This window comes from Desmodus rotundus, chromosome 2 (genome assembly GCF_022682495.2).
Source record: "Desmodus rotundus isolate HL8 chromosome 2, HLdesRot8A.1, whole genome shotgun sequence".
NCBI lineage: Eukaryota > Metazoa > Chordata > Mammalia > Chiroptera > Phyllostomidae > Desmodus > Desmodus rotundus.
In genome coordinates this window covers 9,213,664-9,221,487 of record NC_071388.1, presented here as the reverse complement: position 1 = coordinate 9,221,487, position 7,824 = coordinate 9,213,664, and positions in this window count along the sequence as shown.

Below are 7,824 nucleotides of genomic sequence, written 5' to 3'. Positions count from 1 at the left end.
GCTGAGGTACACAGGGGACACCCAGGTCTCCTGGCTACCCATGGGGGGCATCACACAGTGTGACAGCGCCCAGTGAAAGGGTCGGGGTGAACGGGGGCCCTTGAGGCCGGGACCATGGTGCTGACACCGAGTGAGGGGACACTGGTGGGGGGGGGCTGGGCAGGAAGAGGGGATTAAAATCACTAAACACTACAAATGTTTGTACTTCAGGTCAGGTCTAGGGAAGGAGCAGGCTGCCTGCCAGGGCACAAGCCCCCACAGGCTCCTTCTCAAAGGCCCCCTGTCCCCAGAGGAATCCCACAGCCTCCCTCTCCAGAGGAGCCCCAGGGGAGTCCCAGGTGTGTGTACGGTGTGCTCACCAGCCAGCCAGGGGACGGCCGAAGGAAGACACGTATGTGGCACCTAGATTTAGACTTTGTATAAACCAGAACAGGGAAACTTACAACAAAACTATTTAAATTTCGCTACACAACGTAACCTTTGTTCTCATATAAATGCTGCGCTTTTTAAACACATCCCATTTCTAAAGCCCTAAAAGGTGACAATAAAATGGAAATCATGAAGATAATATTTCCCAAAGATTTCTTTTTTCTTTTACGTCTTATAGGAAAGTATGTTTTATCTCAAACACAGAGAAAAGGAGAATCATATAGTAAACCCCAACCACATCGCCCACCCCACCGTGTGCCCTTCAGAGAGGATGTCGTCCCCTGCCCTCCATGGCCTCTCAGGTAGGGGACACTGATGCACTGTCACCTTCGAGCCCTCACTCCCAGGATGAGTGATGTCCTGGAGAGCAAACTGTCCAGTGCAGAACTGGGCCTCTGGTCTCCCCTTTGTAAACAACAGCCTCCTCACTCCCCCAAGTCGGGTAACTCCTCAATGTCACCGAACACCCCGGAGCCGCCACACTCCCCGCACTGTTCCCGCAAGGGTTTCGGGTTTGTGTTTTTGCTTGTTTTCCTGCTGGCAACAAACACGCCCGCAGACTGAGACTCACTGGTGTCCCAGGTCTCTGCGCTCACTGAGTTTCTGTTGAAGAACCAGGCTGCTGCTTGTCCTGTGCACTCTCCCTCCCCCGTCCTGGAGGATGCTGTCTGCGTCCCTGCTGTGTCAGTAACTTGTTCCTGGGTCCCCTGCATTCCTGTAAACAATGTCAGCTCTACAGATACAGTCCAGTGCAGGTTCCTTGAGGCCCCCCGTCGCCACCTTCCTCAGAGGCAGCGCACGTCCCTCCGCCAGGAGGCTCTTTCATCTGCGAGTTTCTCTTTTTTGTGACACTAATGCCTGTGTCATCCTTGAGTCCCCTTCATTCACTGGGGGTGGCACAAAGGTGTTGCCTGGATCCCACCCTTTCATCGTCCGTTTTCTCTGAATTGAGAAGCTCACCCTCAATGGTTCTTGACTGGCCTCTGGAAGGGAAGGTCTGGGGGCATACAGACAGGAAGAGCAGGTCAGCGGGGGACCTTGCCCTTGGCTGAGAACGGCCTGGGCCCCAGCATCCTGCAGAAGTCCGAGTGATGGGCTTCTCCAGCGTTGCCACAAGACGCATGGCTGACGGCACCCCTTGCGCCCTTGCAATATTTGCCCATTCGCTCCTCCTGGGCGCCGGCCACAGCCGGGGCGGCGGGAGTGGTGATGCTAACGCTGCGGTCAGGATCAGAGCTCCCATGTCGGACCGGACCCAACCAGCATTGTCACAGGCACGGTGTGACGAAAATGTTGAGGACAGAGCATGGGGTGGGCAGGATGAAGGGTGGTGGCATGCCTGTCCCTGCCTCATCCTTTCTGTCCCGACTTTGACACAAAGCCAACGTCTGGTGCCATTGCACCTCACGCTCTCTGCTCTGGGCCGGCAGAGGAGCCCTGTCCAGGGCCGGCCCACAGCTCCCTGTCAGTGGCCAGCCTCCCCAGCTGCATTAACGAGGGCCCCGCAGGTTCCTTTTGCACAGGCCCCTCCCACTCCAGGTCAGTGGGCACAGGCTGGTGCACACCACACACCTTGAATGTCCTCATCAAGGCTCTACATGCCCCCAAGGGGGGCAAAAATCTGGCCCAGACCCAAGGTGGGACCAGGCCCACGTCCAGCTCACCCCTCCTCTGGCCCCACACCTCCCCTCCTGTCTCAGGCTCTGCTTCCAGGAGCCGCTCTTTCGACCAGGACACGCTGCAGCAACCTGGGCCACATCCATGGGCCCCTTCCCCGCAACCAGAGTGCTGGGCGGGGGCGCCTGCACCACCCCCGTGCACAGGTGTCAGACGCCCAGCACCCAGCTTCTGGCTGGGAGCAGCGCGTCGCCCACATGGGTGCATGCTCCCCCTCCAGAGCGAGCAGTCCCAGAGAGTGCCAGCTTGCTCACAGCCAGCCAACAGCTGGAGTGTGCCCGGAAGCCTTACTCCGAGGGACTGGCAGGACTCTGCTCCCAGCTTTCATCTACAGAGAAAGGCGTGCATTGACCGGAACTTCCTAAAAGGAATTATTTCCAAAGGAAAAACAACAAAGTATAACATCTCACCAGGCTTTCAGCTGCTGCATGAAACCACAAGAAGGCTCACACCCCATCACTTCAAACAGGCACGGGTACCTGACATGGGACAGGTGCCTGAGTGCGACCTCGGCCGGCTGCCCCCACGCCAGGAGGAGGGGCGGCAGTAGGCACCCTGGGACTAAGGGGCATTTTGGGAGAGCCGGACATAGCCAGCCCCCGAATTTAGTCATCAGTTAGCCGTCCTCCCCGTCGGTCTGAGAGCCAGGTGCTTCTTAGTGTTAACACGTGTCTCCACTTTGTCAGAAGTTTTACCCCAAGAAAAGGTGAAGACTTGGGTTTCCTGCTTGGAAAAGCCCAGATGGGAGAGATGGAGCAGACACCACACTCACCTGCCCAATGCCTTCTGACTAGGGCAGTGTGGCCCCGTCCAGGTGGGCCTCTCGGTGGGACTGACCGAGGGCTAGGAGCCTAGGAGCTGCTGGCAGCAGGTGAGAAAGGGACTTGACCGTTGGTGACCTCGCCTGAGGCCAGCACTTCCAGAACTCTCTGGGGCAGAAAGCCCCTGGATTCTGTCCAGTTTAGGCCAGCTTGCGTCTGGGCTGCTCACTGAAGCAGACTCACAGGGCCCACTTCTGAAATTCAAGCACATCTTGGATTGGTATCAGAACAACTTACTGTAACTATTATCATGAAAACAAACCAACTGCCCAGCAAGAGGCCGAAGAGGTCTGGCTGCGAGGCAGAGGGCAGGGTGGCTCCACCCCTCCCCAGATGCGTGTCTGAAGGACCCAAAAAGGGTGACACTAAAAGGCCACCATGGTCACCACTGAGAATAGCAGAGTCTTCTCCTTGCCCCCCAAGAAGGGAGAACAGGGAGTAAACCACAGGGTGGGAAGGAGTGGGGGGTTTCGGGTCAGTCAGAACGAAGCAGCATTTTTTTTAAAAAAGACTTTATTTTTAGAGAGAAGGGAGAGAGGGAGAGAAACATCAGTGTGTGAGAAAAATCAGTGTGTGGATGCCTCTCCCACACCCCCAACAGGGCACCTGGCCAACAACCCAGGCCCATGCCCTGACCAGGAATCCAACCAGCAACCTTTCGGTTGCTGGCCGGTGCTCAGTCCACTGGGCCACACCAGCCAGGGCTAAAGCAGCATTTGATTGGTACAGAGTGAAGCGGCCGTGAGAAAGTTGTCAGCTTGGAAACCAGGAAGCTGAGAGCAATGCGGGGGAGGGGAGCCTGGCTGGTGGGTGGGAAGACCTGTTCCCCTTGGGTGCCCTAGGATGGAGCTGGGGGGCCTTTAGGCCTCAGGGGACAGTGGGACATTCTGTCCTCAGAATGTGAGGGCTGCCAGGATGGACACTGACCAGATAGTCCACCCCCACCTCCCACCCAGGGAGAGGAACACCCCAGGGCAAGGCCCAGGCAGCTGTAGTGTCTCGAAGCAAATGGGGTGCCTGACAGTATGGGGGATCACCCAACATACTATCACCCCATGCTACAGCCCTGGAGCCACAGGGGCGGGGCAGGCGACGACTGAGGGGTGCTGGGGCACAGAGGCAGGGACATGGGTTCTGCCCCAGCGAATGGCCTGGCCCTCCAGCCTGCAGGCAGGATCCATCCCAGGACGCTCAGGTCAAGGTCAAGGATGGGAGGAGCCGGCATAGGAGCCCACCCAGCACACTCCAAGGAGAAAATAGGGCCAGCCCCCAGAAGCGGGGTCACAGGCTTTCCTCCTGGTGACATGGGCCCAGACCCAGGAGACAGGGCTTCGGGGCCACAACCAAATCATGTGGCAAACAGGTCCAGGCACCATTTGTCCTACACTTGTCATGAGCTCCAACCTGCTCCCTGCTGGCCCAGCCGGGGCTGGGTGCCCAGTGCTTGGCCAGCCTGCCCCCACCCCGCCCCCTGCCTGAGCTCTGGAGATGGCAAGCAGGACAGGCTGTCAGGGCGGGCCTGGGGCGCTGCAGGGTGTGGGTAGGCAGGACAGTGCTGGCTCAGGCGGAGGCTGCAGGGTTGTGGGGAAAGGGGAGGTGACCTCAAATGTCCCCCCCACTCCCTGGGTCCTGGTGGAGGGATAGACGACACGGCCAGGCAACGGACCAACTTGGGCATCCAGGGAGTCTGTGTCTACTTTCTGGCTTCATTGACCCCCAACGCCCATCCCCAACATCCCAGTGTTTTCTCCCCTCTCTCTCTCTCTGGCAAACCTCCCAAAGTAGGGCACTGTCCAGGGGCAGAAGAGGGAAGAGGCTCCTGGGTCTTCTGCTCTGGGTCAAGTTCTGAGGTGTGAGACTCGGGAAAGAGGACCAGACATAGGGACCTGGGGCGGGACTCTCAGGAGGCCCTGAGATGCCCACCCCGGCACAGTGCTGGTGACTCCCTCCCTGCCCAAGTGGGCTGGACCTGACCGGGCAGCTCAGAGACTTCAGGGGCGCGGAAGTACAGGGTTCCTCAGGCCAGCCTTGGGAGAGGCAGGGAGTTGTGGGCAGTCAGGGGAGCTCAGAGTGACCCTGGGTGACAGCCAGCAAGAAATGGGGAACTTCAGACCCACAGCTGCAGAGAACCACATTCCGCCAACTGAGCCGAGGACCCTCAGCCTCACATGTGACTGCTCCAGGCTGGGTCCTGACTCTTGACCACAAATGCTTGGTCATCAGGACACGGCAGAGACATCTAACATGGGGCTGAGTCAACACTGAGGAAGGAAAGGAGAGGAGAGGGGAAGGGACCCAGAGGGAGGAGGGGTGACTGCAGGGAGGGGCAGTGAGCGAGGCCACCAGGGGCAGGGAGCACCCGCAGGCCCAGGATCTGGCCCGACCACCAACAGCTGGCTGTCACGATTCGGAATCCCGCAATTCCAATTCCTGAGACTCTTGAGAGGTGTGCTGAGGGGACCCACGTCACTGTGTGTGCGCCAGGTCCTGGCGGGGACAGGGGCTGGTCTGCATGAGACCCCAGCACTGTGATTCAGGCTCCCTGGCAACCTCCCCCTCCCCCCGCCAAACTGCATGCAGGAGCCACAGTTGGGGGCAGTGGCTGAGTGCTCCGGGATACTAAGTACAGGGGTGCAGTCTTCTGGGGCCTGTCTCCCTGGCAGTGAGGAGTGAGGAACTTGGGGGGCAGAGTACAGCCTCCTGGAGCTCACCCAGACTCCCCTAGGTCCCCAGAGGGAGGGGCCAGAGGGGCCCTCCAGGGCCTGGGCAGCTGGGGAGGAGGCCTTGTGACCCTGCGAACCCTCGGGAAGGAAGCCCCCGACGTGGGCCTCACCCATGAGCCAGCCAGGGTAAGAAGCTGAGTCCTCCGAGACAGTCATATGGACATGGGCTCCCCAACGGCCAAGCCTGGCTCCAAGGACCCCTGGGCCTGTGTCCCATCTGGAAAGGACAAGATGGGATGCTGGGCCAGCCAGGTCAGGTGAGTGACCAGGAAGCATGTCCCCACCAAATACTCAAGAGCCCTGGTCACTCACCAGGACACAGGGATGGACAGAGCTGGAAGGTGCCTTTGCAGTCTCCACTCCAGGAAAGTAAGACAGGGTGGGGGGTGGGGGGAGTGGAGTTGGCCACTGCGGCGCCTAGGCAGGGGCGGGACAGCACTTGACCCCACAGGGAAGGAGGGACAGGAGATGCCCAGGGCGCCTCCCGGAGACCAATGGTGGGACTGCACCTGCTCCCTGGCACCAGGCCCAGATGGGCGTGGAAGAGGGAGGTGACAAGGGGAGGAGTAGGGAGCAGCAACACCCCTGGACCTCCACCCAGCCCCATCCACAGCAAGGGTGGAGGGCTCCACACAATTAAGGCGCCTCCACAGAGGATGCCAGTGGGGGGTACCACTCAGGGAGAGAGGACACCCACAGGGGAAACGTCACTGCTGGTGGGAATGGGCCCCTTTCAGTCACCACGGCTCTCGGTCATCTCTAAGGGGAGACAGGAAGGGGGTGGCAGGAGGGAGGGAGGCGGATGGCAGCAAGCAGGGAGGCAGATGATAGGTGAATGATGAGTAGAGAAGACAGGCAGGGAAGCAGGTGGGCAGCTACAGCAGAGGACGAATGGACAAAGCCGCATCACTGTGCCCGTTCACAGACCCTCCCACACACAGTACTGCGCAGACAGACTGTGTACCACCTGAGTGGACATGTCTGGCTGTTCACCAGCTCAGAAAGGAATAGCGCCAGACGAAACCCCAGCACCAGGAGGCTGGGTCTCAGAGGGAAACCTCTGAAAGCCCAAGACGGCAGGAAGGAGACCCACCTCCCCCGGAAACAGCCCCTTCCGGCCAAAGCCGGTGTGGAAAATAGTCGGCCCAGTTTACAGGCTGATGGCCTCTGACAATTTTGTCTCCATGCCTGACCCAACCAGTCAGCTGACCGGCCTGTCCTTTTTACAGAAGTCCACTTGGGGGAACATGCCCATTCAAGGTTTAACTGACCCTTCCGGACAGCAGGCCGGGCTGGCCATGTGACACGGTTTCCCACTGAGGCCCTCCTCTGCCTCCTGCAGGCACACTGGACTAAATGGGGGGGGGGTCTCTCCTTCACGTGCCCCTCCCCTGCTGCCACCACAGTCTAGGCCCCAACACTGACCACTGGAAGCTGAGTCCCCTGTCTTGCTGCCCACTTAACTTCTGGGCAAAGGAGAGGACAGTCCCCTGCTGCTAGGGCCTACGTGATGAAGAGGCTAGTTTTGAAAGGCAGTTTGTTGGAGCTCCCCAAAACACTGGGGACACGGGGACCAACACTGTCACCTCTGCAGTGCTCCTGCCAAGAGGTGTCACCTGCATCCAGACAAGGGGCACCCTCAGAACCCACAGCAGGGGACATGCTACATTACCGGCCCGAGATGTGACCGCTGTCAGGTCCCCAGTGTTAAGCACAGAGAGAGGAATGGGTCCAGGTGGAAGGGGGCTGAAGGCCCGAGACCCTCAGGAAGGTGACTCCTAATGGGGAAAGGACTGGCCAAAAAGGATGCCCCCGAACATCCTGAGGCTGCGCCCCAAACAGGTCACCCTTGGAGAGGGGCCCCCACCTCCTACAGTGGGAAGATGAAGTTCTGTGACCACTGTGACAGTCTGGCAGCTCTTCAAACTTAAACAAATACGGGCCCTGGCGGGTGGGGCTCAGTGGATTGAGCCCCGGCCTGCAAACCAAAAGGTTGCTGGCTCGATTCCCAGTCAGGGCACATGCCTGGCTTTCAGGCCAGGTCCCCAGTAGGGGGCACTCGAGAGGCAACCACACATTGATGTTTCTCTCCCTCCCTCCCTCCCTGAAAACAAATAAAATCTTTAACAAAATATTCTAAAAAGAAAACCAAAAAACTGAAACATGGCCACCTC